This window comes from Patagioenas fasciata, chromosome 3, assembly GCF_037038585.1.
Source record: "Patagioenas fasciata isolate bPatFas1 chromosome 3, bPatFas1.hap1, whole genome shotgun sequence".
NCBI lineage: Eukaryota > Metazoa > Chordata > Aves > Columbiformes > Columbidae > Patagioenas > Patagioenas fasciata.
Genome location: NC_092522.1, coordinates 113,534,873 through 113,558,874, shown reverse-complemented (window position 1 = coordinate 113,558,874; position 24,002 = coordinate 113,534,873). Strand labels below are relative to the sequence as shown.

The 24,002-nt window shown below is 40.4% G+C and overlaps 1 protein-coding gene across 6 annotated transcripts in view; it reads right to left on the bottom strand.

Moving 5' to 3' along the window:
• The window catches only part of VSNL1 (visinin like 1), a 93,977-nt gene extending 90,132 nt beyond the window's left edge, over positions 1 to 3,845 (bottom strand). Inside the window, exons 1-2 of one of the 6 annotated variants that reach the window (XM_065835541.2) lie at positions 3,704 to 3,845; positions 3,037 to 3,169 (exon numbers count right to left, since the gene is read on the bottom strand). The gene's annotated coding sequence lies outside the window, so the exon portion shown is untranslated. Of the gene's footprint in view, positions 1 to 2,723; positions 2,868 to 3,036; positions 3,170 to 3,703 lie in introns of those variants that run through there. The other 5 variants (XM_065835542.2, XM_065835543.2, XM_065835546.2 and 2 more) reach the window with 5 other exon arrangements.
• Positions 3,846 to 24,002: the final 20,157 nt, after the last annotated feature.

Sequence of the window (24,002 nt, the reverse complement as noted above, 5' to 3'; positions counted from 1 at the left end):
TCACGTGTTTGTTAAAAGGAATCTATATTCTTAGATTCAGATCCTGCCCGCCACTATATTGAGTGTACAGACAGAAAGAAAAGTCAAGAGGGCTATTCCTTCCCAATACACCGAAAAGAGAATTAGAGCTGTTGGATCATGGTACTGCAGTCCCTTCCCCATCCCTGTGAGCGGGAACATGCTGGAAGGCACACCAGGACCTCCAGCGCATCCCATAACGTCACACCCTGGGACAAAGAGCACCAAAGCCAGCCTCACTGTACAGCTCCCGTCTCACAGAGCCAGCCCAGTTTCTGCAGGCTCAATCAGGTGCCTTCTGCTCTGCTCTGTCCTACCCTACTCCATCACATCCCAGTTAGACTTTGCCGTACCACTCTGGCCAAAGCATCACATTTGTTCTGGCTGGTACCATAGTGTGATGTCAGCTATCACTCTTCTGGTATGTGACATAAGGGGAGTGCACACAGGGGACTGTTCCATGGCACTGGCAGCAGCAGGGACATCTCTGGCATCTGCTCTGCAGTTGTGAGGTTATGTAATGCTGTGATAGTCTGAAGCAGATGTCACTCGACGACACAGCTGAGGTGCCGTCAATAGCTGGACGCTCCAGAATACAAGGCATGTCAAAAAAATTAGTGGAAAATGAGAGGTGCACTTCTATGTACGGCTATCCATTTGTATGTGGTGATAAGATAGGGCAACTTGAAAAACTGATTAAATATTCCAGTTCTATGTCAGAAAAGTTTGTGGCTAAATTTCTATTGAGCCCAACAAGATAAGGAATCAGTCCTTAATTAAAAGGCAGGCATAATACACAATGAAGATTAAGAACATGTATCCTTATTTTTCCTTGAGAGCAGCATTAGCTCAGACTACTTTATGCTTTGTTTGAATGGAGAAGCAAAATGTAATTAAAGTTTTAATTAAAATTGATCGCAGTCCACAAACCTGAAATGGATAGTGCTGTTCCAACACTGTACTGGAAGACCTTTCAAGTAAACAGATGTTCTTAAATGAACTGTGTTCATAAATGAACTGTGTTCTTAAATAAACTTTTTTAAAGGCGTTCCGTCAAGTAAAAGGTAGTAGTGAAAACTAATGGGTCTGAAAATGTGTCAGAAATAAACTACTAGTAAGCATGTACTCTGAAAAGGCCAGTGAATATACATTTTACAAAGACTGAACTTCCTCACATACTTCTTTTTCTCTGAATATGAGGATTCTCTTCTTTATCTCTGGTTAGTAAATATGTGCATCTTCTTCATAAAAAGGTGGTGGTACCTCTAAGAGCTGAATTTTCTAATATTTGAAGGAAGAGAACACCTATACACAGAAACACTCGTGACAAAATATTGCTAAAAATATTTTGCCAGCAAAATTATTGGGAGAAGTACCTTTATCTATTAAACACGCCTGTTATAATAACATCTGCTGTACAAGAACATGGAGTTTACTCATATGTTTGGCGTTTTGCTAATTGCCCAAGGCGCTGGTGTGCAAGTAATCACATTTCAATTTTAATGAAAAGGCCAGGGGTTTGTGTTTGTTTTGTTGTTTTTTGTTTTTTTTTTTTTTTTAATTACCCTGTTATCTGCACAGTTTCTTTATCAGCCGAGAAGCCTGGTGGTGCAGGTGATCGCCGCCTCCTCCCCCGGCATTGCTGCACTTTTTTGGGCGACGCGGCATTTGGGAGCGCGGTGCCCCTGGCGGTAACTCCGCAGGGGAAGGAGCTCCGGCCGCCCCGGGCGCTCCGCACTGCCGGGCTGGGGCTCCCCCTCCCCGCCCCAGGAAGGCGGAGAGTCCCGTCCCACCTCCGAAAAGCCCCTAAACGGGCTCCTGCAGGGGTGGGGGGAAGGGGTCTGCAGTTGCATAAGATGAGGCTCCCGCTCCAGCCTGCCTTCCATCTCAATCTCCGAACGTGTCTGCCCAGGTCAGCGGACGGAGCAGCCAACCCGGGGAGGGAGGGGGGGAACCTCATCAGAGGAAAGGCTCACGGGGTAGGGGGCAGGATATGGAGGGGGGGACCTTGCAGGTGGCTTCATGCAGGGAGGGGACCGTTCGGCAGGGGGGCGGGAGCGGCGTTCCCCGGTGGGGGCAGTGGGGAGAGCGGGGGACTGCGGGGGGGGCTGGGGACACCCCGGTGGGAGGGGGAAGCCTTGCAGCGGGGGAACCAGCACCACGGGCAGCCCTGCGGCGGGGAATGGCGCAGGGCGGAGGGTCGCGATGCACAGGGGAGTGGGCTGTGCGGGAGGGAAGGCAGTGCTTGGGGGAGCCCTTCCAACAGCCCCCGCCCCGGGAGGCCCGCCCCGCCCGGCGCTGAGCCCCCGTGTCCCGCCGCGGCACCTCCGTGCGCTGGGGAAGCGTCCCCGCCGCAGCGCGGAGCGCAGCGCGCTCCTCCGGCACCGCACCCCCGGGATCCGACCCTTCCCGGAGGGGGCTGAGGGCTAAACAGCCCTTCACGAGGAGGCTGAGGAGGCAGAAGAAGCCACTCCAGAGCACCGGTGGGCATGCCTCCCCCTCACCCCCGCACACACAGCACATCTCCCCGGCGGCGGACAACTCATTCTCAAGCGGTGCTTGCGCGCAAAGTTGCGCTGGTCAGGCTGCCCCCCGACCGCGCTCCCTCCCTCCGCGGCTCCGCAGAGCTCCCCGCGCTGCTCTGCGCTTCGGTCAGCGCAGAAAACGCCTCGCTTTCCCCCACGGCTGCCCACGATCTGCCTCACCCTGCTCCTCCTTTTGTTTTTGATCTCTGGAAATGAAATTCTCTCTCCCGTGGTCTCCTTTCCCTCCTCCTTCTCACGCCTTCGTGTGGGAAATGACTCGGATCGCACAGCAGCTCCTGTTATCTCCTCCCACCTCCATTTTCACTCCGACTGATGCCCAACTAAATAGCAGGAGCACAGCACCTCCACCCCGCACCTTCCCCGCCGGAGGGGCGAGGCGAGCGCACCCACCGGCAACCGCAACCCGAGGCTTTACCCTGCAAACACCTCGCGTGTTAAACAAAATAAAATAATAAAGTAGAAAATCTCTTACAGGCAATAAGAATATCAATAAAGCGATCGCAAGGATCGGGAGCACTTCTGCCTTCCCAGTGGGTGTGATGACCTTGCGAGGACTGCTCTTGCTCTTCGGTTTCACACGGTCTTTCTTTTTTTGTTTTCCCCTACTGGAAAAAAATAACGACCTTTTCGCTATCTCTTTTCAAATGAACAAGAACGCCAAAGACTTCCACTTTCACCAAAACACTTCCAAGCGCAAATTATTAAGCGACAGATCAATGCCTCCTTTTGATGTTGTCGGTATTCATATCCGGATCGATGCAGGATTCGGTCTCTTATCAGGCAACAGTTCGCGGCAAATCGCTGCGGACGCGATTTCCCTCCGTCTCGCCCGTGAAACAGCAACTCCCGCACACGGGGCGGCGAAGCCCAACCGCGCACATCAACTTTCCCAGTGAGGACGATCCCCGAGCGCTGAGGAGCGGCCGCGCTGACCGCACCGCCCGGGCAGCCCCCGCCGCGCCTCCATCCCCCGCACTCGCACGCACCCCCGCCGCCCTCGCAGGAGGAAAATCCCCGTGCGGGGCAACCCGAGACAGCCTCGTCCCTCCCGACCCCGCCGCCCGGCGGGCAGCTCCGCCACCGGAGCCCCCCCCCCGGGTTGATCCCCGCGCCGCTGCCAGCACCCGGGGCGCACTTACAGAGGGCGCCGAGAGCTGTCCGCGGTGCGGAGGAGGGCGCTGGGCCGCGGGTCCCGCGGGGTGCTGGGGCCGGAGGGACGGGGCTCGCTGGGTGCGCGCCCGCCCGCCGCTCGCGCCGCAGCTCACTCCGCGCCGCCGCCGCGCGCGCCCCCGCTCCGCCCCGCGCGCCGCCCGCCCGCCCCGCACTGCAGACGGCCGCCCCGCGCGCGCCCTCCCCCCGCGCACGCACCGCCCCGCGCCCCGAGCATGCGCGCGGGCGCGAGGGAGGGGGAGCGCGGCCGTCTGGGGCGTCGCGCTGGCGGGAGCGAGCGAGAGGGCGGGAGGGAGGAGGAGAAACGTCGGGACGGGGGGACCGGGAACCGTGCGGTGTCCGGGACGGGGCGGGACCCACTGTGTGGGTCATAGAATCGCAGAATCGATTTGGTTGGGAGAGACCCTCAAGATCATCGAATCCAACCGTAATGTAACTCTGGCACTAAACCGTGTCCCTAAGAACCTCATCTATGCCTCTGTTCAACCCCTCCAGGGATGGTGACTCCACCGCTTCCCTGGGCAGCCAGTTCCAGTGCCTGACAACCCTTTCGGTGAAGAAATGTTTCCTAATGTCCAATCTGAACCTTTCCTGGTGCAACTTGAGGCTGTTGCCTCTCGTCTGGGTTGCCCCCATGGCTGCCTCAGCCAAGTGGCCTCAATGTCACACCTGGTGACTCGAACAAAAGGCCCATGGCCTGCTTGGGCACTCCTGGTGGCCATCATGGTCTGTGGCCATCATGCACATGCGGGGACATAGCTGTGCCTTTTGGGCAGCGCTTCAGTTGGGATGGTTTTACCCAATGCATGGAGCCATCTGAAACTATCACACCTGTGGTGAAACAGGTTGCCCAGGGAGGTGGGAGATGCCCCATCCCTGGAGTCATTCACTGGACAGGGCTTTGAGCAACCTGATCTAGTTGAAGATGTCCCTGCCCATTGCAGGGGCATTGGACTAGATGAGCTTTGAAGGTCCCTTCTAACCCAAACTGTTCTATGACTCTGTGACACGGCCCTGCAGTGCAGCTGCCCTTTGGCTGATGGCACTTGTGTCCAGCATGTGGGGCCACCTGTAGCCACCACACATCTGTGGAGACATCATCATGCATTGCAAGCCACGCTTAGATCTGTGTCTTTTTTCCCGCAAGCTTCTTATAGCAGTGTCAAAGTTAAGGTTAGATAGGTTAACTTGCATAATGTTCAGCCCTTTGATGGAAAACTGATCTTGCCCTTCGATATAAAATCCAACTGATGTTGACCTTCCCTTGCTGTTGTCACTCTCATCATAGTTGCTGTTCTGGAAGAAGTAAAGATCGTGGCTCATTCACTAGGCATTACACAGCATGTAACTAATTGGTAGGGCCCTTCTAAGGCGAAGACATACATAAATGTTTACTTTCACGCATGGCAAGTTCTGTTGCTGGCTGTTTGGAATACATAAATTAAGCATATTTAGCATGTCCTAGAGAACGCAGATGGATGCAGCAAGGAGGTGAAAGGAAAGCAAACCGATGGCACGTACAAAAAAGGGTTTCTAAATCAAGCCATGCCCATTTTTATCCTACTACTCACTGTTTCCAAAAACACAAAATAAAACCGTGAAGATTGTATAATACATGATAGATGGTAATAGTTTTTAGTTTATTGTTGAAATGCCCAAATAATTCAATTGTAACTCATGAAGATACAGTATTTTCACTTTGCTATTAGACAATTGAATTCATTAGTTACCTGTATGATAAGCAAAAATCACTAAGTTTACATCCAGATTTTTTTTTTCTTGTAAAACAATATTAGGATGCTATGCTTTTTTTTGAATTTCCCAGAGCATGTCACTTCCTCAGATCATATTTTGATTTTCTAGAGGTGCAAAATTGCAGCCTGAAAATGCTAAAAATTTAGGTTGATTCAAACCTTAGCACAAACAAACACTTAGGAGGTGATTCAGTTCTTCATATCTCTGAAATTCCTGTTTTATTTGTTCTGATTAATTTAAATTATTTCTTGTCATCTTCGTATTTTCCTACCTCATTGCTTGCTCGACCTGCCAGATCATTAATAATCATCTTTAGCATAATGGAAGTTATGTACTGCGGCATCTGCTTGGTAAGTTTTAACCACATGGTTCCCTCATGTTTTCTGTCTCTTGTTCAGTTCTTTATAAGTTTTTCTTTTACCATCACAGTGCAACATTAATTCTGTGTGACCTATTTTGATGGTGCCCATATTGCAGTTACTGCATGACTTCATCTCATCTTCAGTAACTCTTCCAGTGGCAGCCGTGTAGCCCTAGGAACGCAGAGCTCTGTGTTGGCTGTAAGACCAGGTATTTACTTGGTGTTGTAGTTGCGTTTTGCTGCTGTTTCATTCTTTCACGACTACCGAGGTAACAATATCTCAGTCACCTGGCTGAAAGCTGACATAGGGTTGTCTGGTACGTGACTGGCACTTGTAGGTGACATGCCTTTCAATATTGTTGAGGGCCATGCTTTTCACAAAGGTGATGAGCATTTGCTTGCTCTCAGAAAACAAAAACTTTAGGTTGAATTTTAAAACATTTTGCCTACTGCACATTAGAACTTTTCTTATAATGATTTTTTTTTTTTTTTTTCAGTGGATTCAGTGCTGGAATTCTCTTCTACTATAAAAAAGTGTAGGTTAAGCAGAAGGTACTATACAGTATGTTTTCATGTATGACTTTCCCAATCTACATTTAGGTAATTCTGTATAAAGTCAGGTTACTTTGGCCATGGTTTTGAATGCATTTGAAAACATGATGCTCATTCAAAAAAAATAAGGACTCTGAGGTGTTATTGTAGAAAACTTTGGTTTATTTTTTCATGTAACCATGCAATACAAAATTCCATAAGAAAAGTAAATACATATAAAACCTTCCCATTCATAGTATTAGTGTTTAGTCCAAAACACCCATGAAGAAGCTTCATTTTGCTGTAAATCAACAATTTAACAAATCTTGCCTATTAAACCGTGCATAGGATTACTGAAAAGAAAATAATGGCATGATCAGCAATTGTGTTGTTATGACACATCATACACTGTGCTGTCCTACACCTTACGCAATTCTGAAGGCTTTTGTAAGCTGGGTGTAGGGATTTACCAGTTTAGACCGTTGGCATATTCAGCCACTTAACATTCATTTTTAATCTATGTAAATCATAATATTGGATTTTAGACTGTGGAGAATTAGATGCACTGCACTTATTTATCATATAGATAATTGTAGGATTTTTCATTTTCTTGCTATTCAGTTCTTTGAATTTTGCAAATGAAACTAATTGTTGCCATTTAGCAGCTTTAAATCGTTTTTGAACCTAAAGAACAGATTGCTCATAATGGAGCTACAGTGACTTAAACAAAGTCAGGATCTGACCCAAAGGTTTCTATTTAGTGTATGTTTATCTTAGCTTCAGAATGAACAGTGTAAATATGATAATTGCTAGCATATGAATGAATAGAACAAAAATGTAGGTACACACTCCTTTTACAGTCCACCATCACTTTTGTGGGTCTCCTTTAGGCTTTGATTCCTAAACGTTCTGCTTATGCCTTTGAAAGAAGCCAAGTGATGCCCTAAGCCTCTAATCTTGTCAAGGGAGACAGATAGGCATCTCCAGAGGGAAAATCAAAATCTAATGAAATCGAGGATCTTCCTCTCCTTTTTTTCTCTCCCTTCTTTGCTCCAGAGTAGAGAATTCAATATTAAAAGACACTGACTCTGAGAGGAGTCACTATCTCAGCAGGTGGCTTACTGGTAATGAGATTTTATTTTATTTTTTTAACATGATCTCCTGTTTTACAGGCACCAATTTAATTGCAGAATACCATTTCATGGGTTGCATTCCCCCCGCTTTTATGCTCAATACTTGCTAACAATATATTTGCGTATATATTTTACGAGAGTCAACAGCAGAATAATGAGAAGAAATTTGAGTCTATGTCTACATCTATAGCTGTATCCTTTATGTTCTGCCAGGTCTCTAAAGGAGGGGTTTGCTTTTTCCCTTCTGTGTTCCCTTCATGCAATTTCTGCTCACTGAATATACTTGTCTGTATGTGGGGAGCTGAAAGCAGCACTGCGGATGCGAGGATTGGCAGAAGGGAGCTGCTGCAAGGCTTTAGGATTAAATGAAGCTGCTGCAACACACTGCAGTTGGAAAAGGGTGAGATTTGCAATACTCAACAGCAAACAATGAGCATGACCAAGATTATCAGCTTCAAAATGATTGTAGATTGTCTTGCTGCTTTAATGTGCTATATATAATTATACAAAAATTACATTTTTATGTGTATGCATTATCTTTCACATTCATCTCTCATTCATTTTTAAATAATGTCCCTAAGAATACAGATAAAACAAAATGTACTTACTTAACTAATAAATCCAATATTTTTTCTTTCTCAACTTGGATGATTTTATGTATACAGATCACTTTTGTACGTGTCAAACCAGATAATTTATAATTCCTTCTTTTTATTAATGAGATTATCTGTCTTCAATTTCTCAGGCTCATGGAATGAAACGTAAAGAAAATATCATTTATGTAACATCATCTCGGATGTTGTATAATACAGTCACAACTGGGGAGTGCACACAATGCCTAACATTAGATACTTATATTTGATAGCTAAGTTACTCTCCTGTTTCCTTGCATTCCCCCTGCTGTCAATGAAAGTAAAAAGAAGCCCTGACAGGGTGATTCAGACTGGGAACCTGGCTACTGAGAGCCAAGAAAAAAGACTTGTAAGTTTAGGTACCTAAATGAAACATCTAAAGGTAAATGGCAGAAGCCCAAGTTTTATCCCAATAGGGAGTTTCCCACAGAAGTTGTTCCAGTTGTTCCTCTCAAGTGAGGGATTTGCCCAAGGGGAAATAGAAGGTTGGCATTCTGCACCTAAGAAATATAAGCTTCAAGTAAATAATAGTTGTTTAGAAGGATAGGAATGACAAAGCTTTGAAGCATTTCATTTTCTACAAATGTCCTAAACATAGTATAATGCTTTCCTCTGCCATTTAGCTCAAGACAGAACTCGTACATATACAATATAATTCCTATGAAGTCAAAATGGTCATGCAGTCTTGAGATATTCCATGAGAGCTTTGGTTGCTTATTTGATACACAAGTGATTGTCCTTAGCTAAAATACTATAATGGTGACATAAAAAATTGGAATACGGCTGTGGAAATAATAATAAAGGAAATGAAAGTAATAATAAATTGAAAGCCCACATTCCAGATAGGTTAGCAGATTTATTAATTGTGAAATACTTAGTTTTAGCAATACACATCAAAACAAACAAGATGCTACCCAACTGCTTTAGACACCAGATTATCTCGCTCAGTTTGCTTGCTTTTTTGTCATTATTTTTTATTAATTTTTTAATACAGGTCTGTATGGTTAATAATACACTTCTACACTGTGCTATGAATGTATTTTCTATTAAAATAATGCAAGAAGGGTAGATGGAAAATAAAGGTTGCAGCAGGATTGTTTACTTGCTTGTGGACAAAATGTACTTGAATCTTGGTGCACGTTGAGGTAGTTATCTTTTTGTAATTAAACTGCACTGTGAGACATGATGACTTCTCATAATAGTCTTTATTTCAGAAGTAATACTTTTTAATATAATTTGGTTTGAAAAAACAGCAGTGAATCAGCACTCTTGGATTATAATCGCAAAAGCAGAATGTACTGCTAGGAGTGGATATACATGTCAGAAAGTGGGCAACTGGACACGAAATAAGCACAAAGCCAACAGACAAAAGTGGTCTTCAGAGAAAAGAGATGTTAAACAAAACATTGACAAGCTGTTTCATAATTCCATTTGCAAGGAAATCTTTCCATCTGTAATACTAGATCATCTTTTTCTATATCCGTTAGCTCCTAAAATAAGTGCCAGTCCTCTATACATACCTTTCTAATTGCCAACATCTCTATTTGCCAAAATTGTGCTGCTGCTGCTTCTCTCCCCAACATACATCACACAGCATCTAGTCTTGGTAGCAGAGATGTCAGCTTAAGAAAAGCTTATCAAAAGCACAACAGTTACACAATGTTTCTTTGACGAGAACTGTTCCCTTTCTAGTAATTTCAAATTTAGGAACATGCAGAGCTGGAGAATACATTTGGACAGGCATGATGAGCTGCTTAGTCATGAGTTTGCCATTATTAAGTAATTTATATCTGTGGTTTCTGTAATTTCCTATTGCAATGGGTTCCACAAGTAACTATGCTTTAGATGTGTGACAAGATATACACCCATACCACTAATACAGAACCTGTTTTTCACATTCATGGTGAAAGATTTAGCACCACACTGAAAACAAGCTGTGCAATATCAACACTTATTTGAAGTAACTTTGAAAATACGAATTTGTAAATACTTATTAAAATGCATAATATAAAAATTGAAGAAATATTAATACCGAGCTAACTGTACTGATTTTCATTCTTTTCTATCTGATAAGTCTTATGAAGACCGGATGAGGGAACTGGGGCTGTTCAGCCTGGAGAAAAGGAGGCTGAGGGGAGACCTTATCGCTGTCTACAACTACCTGAAAGGAGGTTGTAGCATGGAGGGGGTTGGTCTCTTCTTGCAAGTAGTAAGTGATAGAACAAGGGGAAGTGGTCTCAGGTTGTGCCAGAGGAGGTTTAGATTGGATATTGGGAAAAAAATCTTCACAGAAAGGGTTGTCAGGCATTGGAACAGGCTGCCCAGGGAAGTGGTGGAGTCACCATCCCTGGAGATGTTTAAAAGGCATTTAGATGAGGTTCTTAGGGACATGGTTTAGTGCTAGAGTTAGGTTATGGTTGGACTTGATGATCCTGAGGGTCACTTCCAACTGAAATGATTCTATGATTCTACAAAACTGAAAAAGAAAACAAAACAAATATTTTAAGGCTTGTGAACAAGTATTCTGTAGCATACCCTATCACCATGTGTTCCTGCTGCAGAACTCAGGGGCCTTCCCATGAAGTCAGACGTCGGGAAGCACCCAGGATATGTGTGTACTGGTGGACGATTGTATTCGACGGGAGAGGACGAAGAGGGGAAAATGAAGAGAGCTGCTATTCTCAGAACCTGGATCCTAAAACTCTAAGAGCTTGAAAACACTTTCCCTGTGAGAACCACCTGAGGTGGTATAGCTCAAGATCAGATGGGAAGTGTTTCTGCTTCCCTGAGCCTTCCTGAAGAACTTCCACTCCCTTTTGGAGCCCTGTGGTTAGCCCTTGTTGTTGAATTTCCATTCACTCTGTTTTCCCTCTCAGGTCCCTGTCTGACCATCCAGCATCGCTCCTCACTCCTGCATCCCGAGCATCTCCCATGCTCTCTGCTGCATCCAACAGCCTGGAGCACAAGCCTCTTCCAGAATGGCTGGTTGTTCCCAGTGGAGGGGTGTACCAAAAAATAAGAGACAGTAGCTGTATGCATATTATATTTTAAGGTTCAAATGTGGCCTATTATCTTATGTAGGACAAAGAGAATTTTAATATTTTTACTTGATCTTTTGATTTGTTTAGCACTGATAGCAAAGTAAGCTACCCAAAGAAGGAACAGTGTGGTGTGGCTGTCATAAACAAATTATCCTGTAGCAACACAGACCTGAAGCCAGAAGGTTTCAAACAAATGCACCAGATACTATACTTTGCAAAACTGTTGTTTCAAATAAGCATTATCAACTTTTCTAGCTGATTACTATTCTGTGGTCTATTTATATGTATCTGCAGACTGATGAGAAATATTTGTACATTATTCCATACACTTGTTAGTTTATCCAAATAATGTATAATATAGTAATAATAAATGTTAGCTATGTGCTTTAAAATTTTTTTAATCCTTAACATGGACTTTTATTTCTTTTTAAGAATTTGGTAGTTTATTTCATGTCATGCAGTACTTTACACTGTACAATTAATCTTCCAATTTTCCGTTTCTTTACTCATAATGATATTTGTACTTATACAATTTTCTACATGTTTTCTACATTACTGGTCAGCATACTTCATGTTATCCCAGGTGCTGTTTTGTTCAATAATGAGGCCAGCAGTGTTTGTAATTTGGGTGGTGAACCAAAAATAATAGAGTAAGTTGAAATTAATTTAAAATCAACTCACTGCAAAGAAAGATTGCCCCTAGCTCATTATTATATGACTACAGACTGCTACTAACTGGGTAAAGTATTGTAATATAACACTGTACCACAGCAAGAAATGAAAACAATATTGAGTTGGATGAGTTTTAGTAAAACCAGAAACTAATAGAGGCCTTAGACTAGATATTTTAACTTACCATCAGTTGTTATATCTTTTCATCAGATTTAACAAGGTCTAGGGAAATGCTGAGTATAATTTACTTCATGTAAGGTTATTAGACCCAACAGTCCTGAGTTTTTGAGCAGTAATTTGTCTCTCCAGATCAGAAGTGTTAATGAATAGCTAAAGAATGTCTTTGTAATATGCCTGTCATCCATTGCCTTGGATAATGATTTTTAAAATAATTTTAGAAAGAAAATTGTTTATTCTGAAGGCTGTTCTAAGTGAAAAGAGCTAATATTTTCCCAGTTAAAAATTTGTGAGCATAAATAATCAACTAAACAAGAACCACGTAGGTCTACGAATGAAGCAAACTTATTTAGACCTGCTGCCTTTATTGTGCTGTACTTTGGCATATGTTGCTAGACAACGATTCATCATAGCCTGTACACATATACTGGGATATGTATGTGTGTATCTGGTGTATATAGGTAAGATAGGTCCTTTCTTCATGTTTCTTCAGTACCTTAACCATGAGCTTTCCAGAGGCTGATTACAGCACAGAATTTCTGTGCTCCTACCTAGCTGTCTTATGAAAGGACAAGACAGAGAAGGGAGGCAGCTCCTCATGCCTTTTGCTCCAGAGAGATGTCTGCTAATAAATGCAGAGCATGTTCTGTTCTGAGTAGAGCAACTCTGCGGGCATGCACAATCTAGGAACTCAAGAGGGAGCCCAGGCAGCTCAGCCTAAATGTCTGTTGCAAGCATCAGTCTCAGTGAAGATGATGTTTCCCTCTGTTATCCTGCTGAGCTTGCCTAGTGGAAAAGTGGCGGCTTAACTATTAGTTAACAGGGAATAAAAGAATAGTGTTGGCCAAAAGACGTGTCTGTGCTTCATAATGCTCTTCCAGATAGAGACACCTAATCCTTAGTGAGCTTACTTAGCTTCCAGCAATGGGACAGTCACCTAATGCATCCCTCAGTCCAGATTTATTTACCCGCTGATGCAACTGCTTCCTATGCTCATAATCATTTAGAGTTCATGACATTACATTCTGAAATGCTGTCCATTACATAATCTTTTGTTGCATTATTTTCTTTGCAGCCTTTTCTGAAGCAATACTTCACTAACTTCTCAAATGATTAGCACCTAATTGCAAACACATTAACTTAATCAAATTCAGACATCGCAGAAGCCCTCTACATTTGAGGTAGCCACACTGTGTTGCCAGTATAGTCAGTTGAAACAAAAAGGCATTTTTAATCATTTATCTCTTCCTAAACATCTAAAATACTTGAGATTTAATGTCAGCCCAGAAATACTTATTTTTCCCCACTGTCCATAAAGGGAACCTTGAGTGGTTAGCTCAGATGCAGATGTCCTAAATTAGTTTAGGTGAAAAGCACCCTGTAGTTTTCAGACTGATAAGAAATATTGCTAATAGTAAAAATGGCACTCCTGGTGCTCGAATCTGTGGGATCTACACTGCTGACCCTATTGCTTAACTGTTAAATTTGCATTAATTTAGATTATATTCCCCCTCCTGCAGACATAATGTATTTTAGAAAACATAGGGAGAGCCAGTTCATGTGCTATTATTTCAGTCTAATAATCTGTTAATTACTACTCTGGTTTTAATCTTATCTTTTAGATAAATTCAGTAAGAAATGGGTAATAGGTCAACTGCAGATTTACCTCTTGGACCTACAGCATGTTGATCTTTCGGCAGCTCAGATGCAAATCATTGTACCTATTTTAATGTTTATTATAAAGAAATTGCCATTACTGCAAATCATTTTAGGCTTTCTGTAGTTGGGGAGATGCCACCACATGGCAACACATCTCTTCTCTCTTAGAGACCGAGGTGAATCACCATCTTGATGAAAGTCTCCCACACTGGACGTTTGACTTTTAAATTACGGAAGTGAGGTTATAATTAGCTACAGAGTGAAAGGGCCCAGAGTTTAGAGCTCATTTACTACCAAGATGATCCTTTTCATGCGTTATATCTTACGAAAGTGATGATTTACATTTTAATGTCCTCTTGTGTTCCAGATTCTTTGTCTTTGCAAAACATCTGGTAATTCATGATCCTTCTCTCTGATGCCGTTTCAAACTAATGATAGACTGATGAGTGTTGTGTCCCATTTAGTTTAATGTGAATGTAGCATAACTGAGATTCTGTTGTTTCTCTTGATATATTTATTTTCTGGTCTATTTGAGTTGTTTAAACATGGGATAGTACATATACGTAATTTCTGTGTGCATATGCAGCTACACACACAAGATGGTAAACCTATATTATTTACTGCCCAATCTCCTGTACTAAATGTTTTCTTTACAAAATGTTTATAAAATTTTTGGGCTCTTAGTTGGTTTTTAGGCAGCTGGGTAGTTTGATTTTTTTTGTCTTTCTGTGGAATTGTCTTTTTTACCAATGTGTTGATGTTTAACAGGACATCTGAACTATTTCATGGATGTTTAATCATCTTTCTTTCCTCATCTTGGGTCTGTTCTAAATTTCTATCTGTAGTTGAAATGGGGGTTGGACATTAGGGTTTTGTAGAGACCTACGTAACCGTCATTTTAAACTCTTTTTACACATAAAAATGCATTTAATATAAAATTGCATAAATGTACATATTATTTTATACAGTAATATATGTAATAATTCAATACAAATATAAAAAATATAGATTTGTGTACCTTTTATGTGAGAATGGTGGTGGCCAGTTTACAAGATACTTGAAGAAATGCCTGCAGTCTTTCTTACGTCATATGTTGATAGTTGACCCTGTTTACGATGGGGCCAAGCAGGAGCTGGAAGCTATCTCATTTTGCAGTTGTTCAGCATGAACCTCAAGAAAAAGCTCCATCTTCTTAAAGAGCATTTTTCCCCCTAAGTCTTTTATTGAAGGCAAATTTCTGACTCGTATTCTTGAAAAAAGAACATTAAATTCTTCCTGGATTTGTGGACCCCATACACCTTGCTCAATTTCTTCTACTTCTACACATAATTTCTTTTTTTTTTTTTTTCTGAGTCTGTGGAAAACATTTAAAAAGGAGATTTTGATGAAAATAATTAACTGGTCTCTATTCATACCATGAGTATTACTAAAATTCCATGTCTCTTTAATGCTAGCAACACCTGAATATATTAAAATAGATTAAAAAGTGTAATCATTTCATTTAAAAGCAAACTGCTTATTAAATCAAAACAGCCTAGCAGTTGTTTTAGCAAGCAGTCAGTGTGGAAACCATTTACCAGTTGCTAGGATGTCTCATTTATAGTGTTGACCTTCAGCTATATCAAATCACTACATGCTGTGAAACAGCGGAGAGGAATAACCAACCTGCCCGTCCATCCCTCCTGGTTCCTGGGCTGGCTGGACACAGACACGGTGCTTTTCAGTTTCCAGCAGTGGCAGCAAAGCCCGGGATCACGGGAAAATATATTGTCATCCAGGGCACTCAACAGGGTGGGCAGAACAGAATGTCAATGAATGGGTATTTTATCCCTGTGTTTGCCTGCTTTAAGTACTTTCCCATTTTTTAGTGTTTTTCTGTGTCTGTGGAGAGGAGGACTTGTGAATAAATATTTGTATAAAAATTGACACTGAAGCTACACTGTGAATTAGTGGTGTATGTTATAAAGCATCTTATACATGAAACCATGTGAACAAAGGACCATGGTTGTTTTTCAATAAGAAAAGCCAGCGATGTTATGATAGTAACCTATGGTTTGATTGTTTAAGCTTTAAAGAAATAAAAATGAAGAATTCTGTATTTCTTTTATGTTGTCTAACATATTATGTCTAACAGCAGCACGCTGCACTGCTCCCTTAAAAATAAAATAGCTTTTATTTACAATTATTTATTTTATATTTATTTTTAACAGGTAGAGGATTGCTCATATTAATGATCACATAACATTTTTATCATCACTCCTATGCTTTAGTGTATCACATTACTAATTTTTCCTGTTTTTTGCAGTCTTACGTCCTAACAAATTAAAATATGCATCTTGATCTACAGTATTTTATCTATGTTGTTTTAATTAGAGACTCTCATTCAGACTAAGATAATTTTAAAAGATACTAACAGGGAAGTGCCACATTTTAAGTTCACTTGGTTTCACTTTACAAATACTGCATAAGATGTCTAAGTGTTGTTATTGAATATCCAAAATTCAACGAGTAATTGTGAATTGTGCTTCCATGGGGAAAAACACTTCCGTTTTGATTATCAGTCGTTTAGAGTATTTCATCATTATAACCTAGAGCTTCCTCAAATACTAGCAACAGTATTCCTGCTTTCGTGATTTTCTGTTGAGTTTCAGTTTTGCCAACAATGTTTACATCACCCATCTTTTAGTCATAATTTAAAATATAGTAGATAATTTATTCACAATAAGCCATAATCAACTCCCAATTGTTCCCTATTAAATGCATGAAACGACAGTTTTTAAATGCTCTGTTATACAAACTGTATTGTAAAAAGTGAGGAACCAGTGCATTAAATCAGCACATTACCAGCTATTCTGAAGTACTAGATGTACCTCACCTGCATGTCCTAGATGTACCTCTTTCTTAGGTGTTTTCCAGCCTAGAACCAAAGAACCTTAAGAATTTCAGTTTCCAAAATACAAGGCTCATACAGATCTGATCCGTGTATTATAACAATGTTTTCATTTTGGTATAATGATAGCAAATTATATTTTGGGATGACAACTAAGACCTAGGAGAAGAGCTTTTCTGTAGTTCAGAAGCTTAATCTTTTTCCCTTTTTGGAAAATCAGGAATCAGCTTCCACCTGCATTATTTACATTAACAGCCATGACATCTGGAGACTTAACAAAATTCACAAGGAACACATAAGTTGCCCGCATGCTCAGTGACCCACTTCAGCTACTTCTCGTTAGTTCTGTGTGCCTGCTAGAAATGAACCCCTGACAACTGCATTTTGACACTTCACTAAACGAGTGTGTTTTATGCCCACAAATAACAGTATTTATTAGATCAGGTTGGTAGGGGAGAATAAAAAAGAAAAAATAATGCATCTATCAACTATAATATCCCAATTCCCTTACAATGTAAGCAATACATTTGATTTCTTGATATTTAAATCTTGCTTCATGATAGACAAATGTGTTGCAATCACACTAAATTAAAGACTTCAGAAAATATTTACCATGGCTGATATATAGGAACAGAGGAACATGTGTCTGGAGGAGAGCTTTAGTCATGGATTGCATAGGTGATTAATTTGGAGTAGATATTTTGCTAAGAAATATGATATCTTCAATTGCAATCCTATTACAGCAAACAGTTTCTGATGTCCAAAGAAGACATTTTAATTTTGAAGAACTTATGGGAGGTTAATGTGTAATGAAAACACCCTCTGAATCATTTGCCATGGAGTAATGTGCTCTTCAACTTCCAGTCAACTCCTCTCTAAGTCAAAACCTTCTGTTATTAGGACAAAACATGCCATTATGCTGTCCTGCCTGCTGAAAGATCAACATATCTTCTCTTTTGTCAATGGACAGATATACTTTTTTGTAAATAGTTCAAATAATGAAAAAAGAAAGGAAGAACTCATTCAAAAATCTCTAGCAGATTTAAAGATAGATGGATATTCAACCTGTATAATGGGCTCTGAGATCAAAAGGCCAGTAGTTTATCATTTCATGAATATTTAGGCTTGATTACTTTTTACCAGTAGCACATTTTGGAATAAAGTATCTTATTGAAAATGCAAATTTACAGCACATTTTTGATGCATTAATAACAATCTGAAATACATATCTAATAAAATAATCTAAAATGGCCATACTGGATCAGACGTGTATGTCCCATCTGCATACAGATGGCACAGTAGATTGTCTCCAGTGCTGGCTGATGCTTTGAGAAAATATCTATGAAGTAATGCAAATATAAAATAATCCTCTGCTTAGTACCCTCCACCTTCTGACAATCAACATTTCGTGATGTTCTGAACCTTAGTCTGCAGTCAAGGCATTGTCCTTTATGGAGGTATCTTTCCTGAATTTTACTTTTATTAGTGTTGAAACCTCTTTTACCTTTGAGCCTTATCACTACATGCTACCATGAGTTCCACGATTTACTTATGCATGTAAAGTACTGTATTTTGTTTGTGCTAATCTTCTGGAACAGTCAGTTTAGTGATATATCCTGTTTCTTGTCCTGCCAGGAATTTCTTATATCCTATTTGACACATCCAAAAATGATCTGGAAAAAAAGAGAATGCATACAAAGGTGACAAAGTTTACTGATGATTTTGGCTTATTTAGAGTAGTAAAAATGGGAATCATGTGCAGAACTGTAGGACCTTGTTAGGTTGGGCAATAAACTGGCAGCTGAAATTCAACTGGGAGCAATGTAAACTGCTGCAGAGGAGAAAAAGACTGTCCTAGCTTCACATTTAAAACTGTGTGCTCTGAAATGACCGTTACTGCAAGGCAGCCAGCTCCTCGAGTTGTGATAGATGATTCAATGAAAAGGTCAGTGATCAGCACCAGTCAAAAAAAAACAAGCTGAATTTAAGAATTATTAGGAAAGAAATAAAAAAACAAACCACAGCACGTTAGTGTGCCTCTGCATAAATATGTGAAGCTCCTGCAACTTGACCACTATAAACACTTCAGATCCCTCATTTTATGGAGGATATTGTAGAATTAAAAAAGGTTCAGAGAAGGGTACCAAGGATGATCAGATGTATGGAATTGCTGCTGGAGTGGGGTCAACCAAATAAGACTCTTCTTTGATCTGGGAAAATAGACACTTGATCAGGATGTGGTAGAGGTCTGAAAAACATGAATAGCATGGCAGGTGTGTATCTAGATTAAGTGTTCACTGTGTCTTTCAACACAAAAAGGGGAGGCATCAAAGCAGAGCACTGGTTCCAAATAAATGAAAAGGGATTGTTCTTTAAATTATTGAGGGTAAGATATGAGATTCTTTGTTCCCAAATTTTGTGGGTGCTAAAAGTTCACATGGAATTAAAGGGAGATCAGAATATAGAAGAAAAAAAAAAAAAAAACACATGGAAATCCTGCACATGTAGACAGTGACCAAACTAGAAATAGTTGCGGTCTGAGACTTCTTAGGAAACATACGTTTTATCCCAATCTTATTCTCTTGACAACATGCCTGAGCTTTTAGAACACTGGGCTAGACTGACCAGAGTATGGTCCAATACAGCCACATTCCAGTTTCTGTTAATATTCCTTTTCTCTTTTCCTGTTTTATATTACCGATTACTTACAGGATCATATCTTGCTCTCCATTAATCATCCCCTTTCTTCAGTTAAAAACCCCACTGTATTTTTTTTTTCTTGTATGCAAGTTGTTTCATATTGATCATCACTATAGGTTTTTCTACACTTTCCAGTTCTTTTTTTTTTTTTTTGTTTTTTGGGTGGGATGACCAGAGTACCACTCACTATTAAAGATTTCTACATACTGTGGATTATAGCGATATCAATAGTGTTTTCCTGATAATTTCTTTTTTTCTTTTTTTTTTTTTTTTCAGTGCTGGTGAATGGGTGAATGTTGAATTACTGTTTTCAGAGATTCTCTGCAGATTCCTCCATATTTTTATTCTTGAGTAGCAGTAGTGAGTAAGTATAAACTAAATGCATATGTACTGTTAGGGTTATTTTTCTTCTACATATTAGCTCTCATTTATCAATAGCTGAATTTATCTATGGTTTTGTTATGCAGTCATTTAGTATTGCAGGATGTTTCTGGGATTCTTCACAATCAACTATAGCTTTGAGTACCTCTGATAACTGTGATCTGTCTTACATAGTTTTCCAGGTAATTTATGAGTATGTTGAACTGCACAGTTTTTCAGAAATAAAAAGAGAACAAACAAAGGCTTTGTGAAGCCCGTCAGTTTGTTTTCATGTGAAGTTTGATGGCCATAGGTAGAGACTAAATACACACTACTGAAAAGTGCACTTCAGTTTTTGATTTTCCGCTTCAAAAGGTGCTTTCATCTTGCACACTTAATTTTTGTCTGTTCTTGCCAATAAAAAAGGCATTATAATCTGCCTAATTTTAAGGAGCTAGATGAGAAGGGGCTGAACAAGACTTCAGAATTTCCCTGATAGGAGAACTAGAAGAGTTTAGTATTTTCCTGCCTCTGATACGTCCCCAAACTATCACAAAATGAAACGTCATGCACTTTGTCAGATACCTCTGTGTGAAAGTCCAGGAACCAAAATCAGTAATTGGCACTGCTCTTACTGCCATAAAACCGCAGAATACCTATTTTATTTGTCTTTTTCCATATACAGGAACTGAGGTGCAATCAATATAAGGAAAACAATCTTATGAAACTTCTCAGTTGCCCCATGGATGTTTCGCACTTTGATTACATGCTTTGGCAGAAGGTTGTGTGGGTGCAGCTCACACTTGGCTTTTCCACTGTGGACTTCCCAATACAGACTCTGTTTTCCCCAAGTTTCTGCGATACTTTATCACTTCTTACCTGGCTCCGCTTGTGTGAGAAGCTGCCTGAGCAGCTAAACCCTGCAACTTCTACAAGATACCCAGTTAGAGATGGCTGAAGACACGCTGTGTTTGTTGTTAACCAGACTTAATTCCAAGGACGTCAAAGACAGGTGATAAGCAGATGTGGCTAAGACTAAGCTTTGCCATGTGAATGTGATCTGTTATTCTCTAACTAGCTTTTTATCAGAAATACATACTGCTATAAGACTAAAGTGAATCACTATGCATATAACTCATGTTACACATGGTTTAGTTAGTCTGTACATGATAGAGACTTAAAGAAGACAGCTACAACTAGCTTTTTGTAGCAACCACTCCAGAGGCACTGGGGAATCTCCAGCCTTACACTGGGGAATCTCCAACCTTAGAGATACTCAGAGCTTGACTGGAAAAGCCCAGAGCAGCCTGATCAAGGACTGAAGTTGGATGCAACTGGAAAGCTGACTCTGCTCTGAGCAGAGTGGTCCAGATGATCTTCAGAGGTCCCTTCCAGCCTCAATTTTTCTATGGCTCTATGAGCAAGCCTGTATGTTCTATGCAGTATCTTGAGCAAAAGTCAATCAGGCTTAGGGATCATATGGGCTGAGTTAATTGCCCTGCTAGCATGAAAAGAAGAACGCTGCATTCCAAGTGCCTTTGGACGTGTGTGACCTGGATTCAGCAGCACTGCAGACTTTCAGCAAAGAGGTTTGAACTGTCTGGCAGGCAGAACTATTTTCCCTGCCCTTTGTGAAGAAGATGGATAGTGGCAGCTAAAATTGGATGAAGATCCTTTGTATCTCTGTGTTTAATGCTCTGTATTCAAAATGCATTTTTTTGCTACTTCTGTTTTGGCATTAAGCTGTAAACAAGGTATTTCAGCTGGAAAATGAGAACATCTTTCGGATTGTACAGGGAGTTAATATAATAGAGAATGATATGGTCTCAGCAATGGAGCAGTATGATCAAGCAGTGTACCAGGTGATAGGAACAGAATGTGTCCAAAATATCAAGTCCAATAAACAACAGTTTTTATTCAAAGTGACAGCTGTCAAATGCATAGGACATGAGGCAGTCGAGCAGTGACTTCATTGCAGCGGACAAAATAAAGGGGTCACAGAGGGATATGATTCACTCTACAGTTAAACGGGGCTGGCTTAAGTTCTTAAACGCCTCTTAAGCCTGTTCTTTTCATATCCCTCAAGATGTAAAAGAACTGCCTTTGAAAGAGACAGAAGAGTCTATTACCAGAGGAAATCAGAGCACCAAACCATCTTTGCCTCATCCCTGGAGACATCCCAGGCCAGGCTGGACTGGGCTCTGAGCAACCTGATCTGGGTGAAGATGTCCCTGCTCATGGCAGGGGCTTGGACTAGATGAGCTCTGAAGGTCCCTTCCAACCCAAATTATTCTATGACTCTGTGACTCTGTGATTCTATAAAAATAATATAATCTCAAGAAATGTTGCTGAGCAATTAGCAAATTTTTGCTAAATAACTTTTCAGGGAGTCTCTGATTTTCACAATGATTTTATTCCATATCCAGCTTTGAAGGACTAACATATTGCTGAATTGCCCTAGGACTGTTGTCCACATACACAGAGGAACCGATAGTAACATAGTGTACCCCCAGTGTGGTACTTTTTCTTTGTTAGTCAGTATGGACATACTGCTCAGAATATGGAATTAATACATGCAATGCATACAGACAGACATTAGCTTCCTTATGATTGAAAGTATATTGAGTAAAGTTGTGATGCTATCTTTATTATAGCAAAGAATGTTAAGCAAGCTTAACCTTTAGTTATTGAGGATTACCCTGGAACAAAGAGAAGGACTGAAGCTTTTATTTAAACTATTGCAAAATTCCATCTATAGATAGGAAGTATGTTATCTGTGGCTGCAGATGCAGCACTTGTGACAGAAAGTATAGAAAGTATTTTCATACATCAACTTTTTTTACTAATACTTTAAAAGATGAAGTGATTGTGTGACATGTGACAGTAAGCTGTTAAAAAAGCATAATTTTTACAATACAGTTTTAGGAATGTTAATGACCAATTTCCCATTTATAAGACAAGTATCAAAATGAACTTTTTCCTAGTAAAGCAGTACATTTCCTTTGGAATCTTAATTATGACCTTGGATCAATCAGTGTTACAAGGTGAGCTCCTTTCAGAGTGGAATTTTTTAGCATTACAGTTCATGATAGTCTTTCTGTCTTGAAATTTCATGTTCTAAAATGGCAGTTTACTTACAATGGATTGTAAGGACAAGGCTGCAATCATTTAGCTAGCACAGCTAAATTAAGATAAAGCACTTGAGCCAAATGACACTGCCTCACTTGACAAATTAAGACTGTAAAATTTGTGTTGTCTTCCTGATCTTTATATTTTTGGTGATGTCTTTGTTGATATTTAACTTAATGTCCTAATATTTATTCCTGACCTTTCTTTTTTAATATTTTGCAATGTTTTTCTTTTCAATTTTTGAACAAAACAAAAACAAAACACACACATACACAAACCCAAAAAACCAAACAAACCAAAATCCACAAAAAAAAGAGAGTGAGTTTGTAAGAGTTTTAAATGATAGTCTGAAGTGAAGAAATATTTCTGAGATTTGATTGCTGCATCAGAACCCAAAACTTCTTTGCCGACTTCATCAAGAAGCTGATCTACGACCCACTTTGTCAACTTGCAAACATAGTATAACAGTAATGATATACATGGTATGTGTGATGTAGATGTAAGCAATTGACAGAAAGTGAAAATTTGAAATTATCAAAATTCTACAACAAAAATGTGGTGTTTACATCCTACTAAAATATTATTGAACTGAGTAGCAGGGAAAGCAATTATGTCTTTTTCCACACCATTAGTAGAAATATGCTATATTCAATTTGTAACATCAGCAAACAAGTAGTATGAACTTTTTTTTCCATGAGTTGCAAATTGAAAAGTGCAAAGCATGCAGGATGTGCTTCAGTGGAAGTCTGTCAGCTTCTGCTACGTATCTAAGTTATATACAACAAAGTAAGCCATAGACGTGAAACGAGTGGATGCAGTTTAATAAATAATCTTGATTTACAGCTGTGTAGATGCAAGAAAAAGCATTCTTCTTTTTCATGTGATTCTGGTTGTTTGCCTTGTTCCACTGTTCAAAGACATCAATTATTTTAAAGTGACTCCTATTTACTTGCAGTCTGCCCTGCATACTGAGGGACTTCTCCCTGGCAGGGAAGTGGGGGAATATGTTATTCAGAAGATGTTATGAACAGTTGTGAACACTACAGCAATTCCACTTCAGAAAAACACAATAATTTATTTGCCAGGAATGCTTCCTAGATGCTTTTCCAATGCAGAGAAGTAGCAAACGTAAGTACCGTGGTGAATATTCTGCTCTCTTACATGCCTTAAAATCTTATTTCTAATTTTAATCATGACCTTCACTACACACGGTATTATACGTATTTTA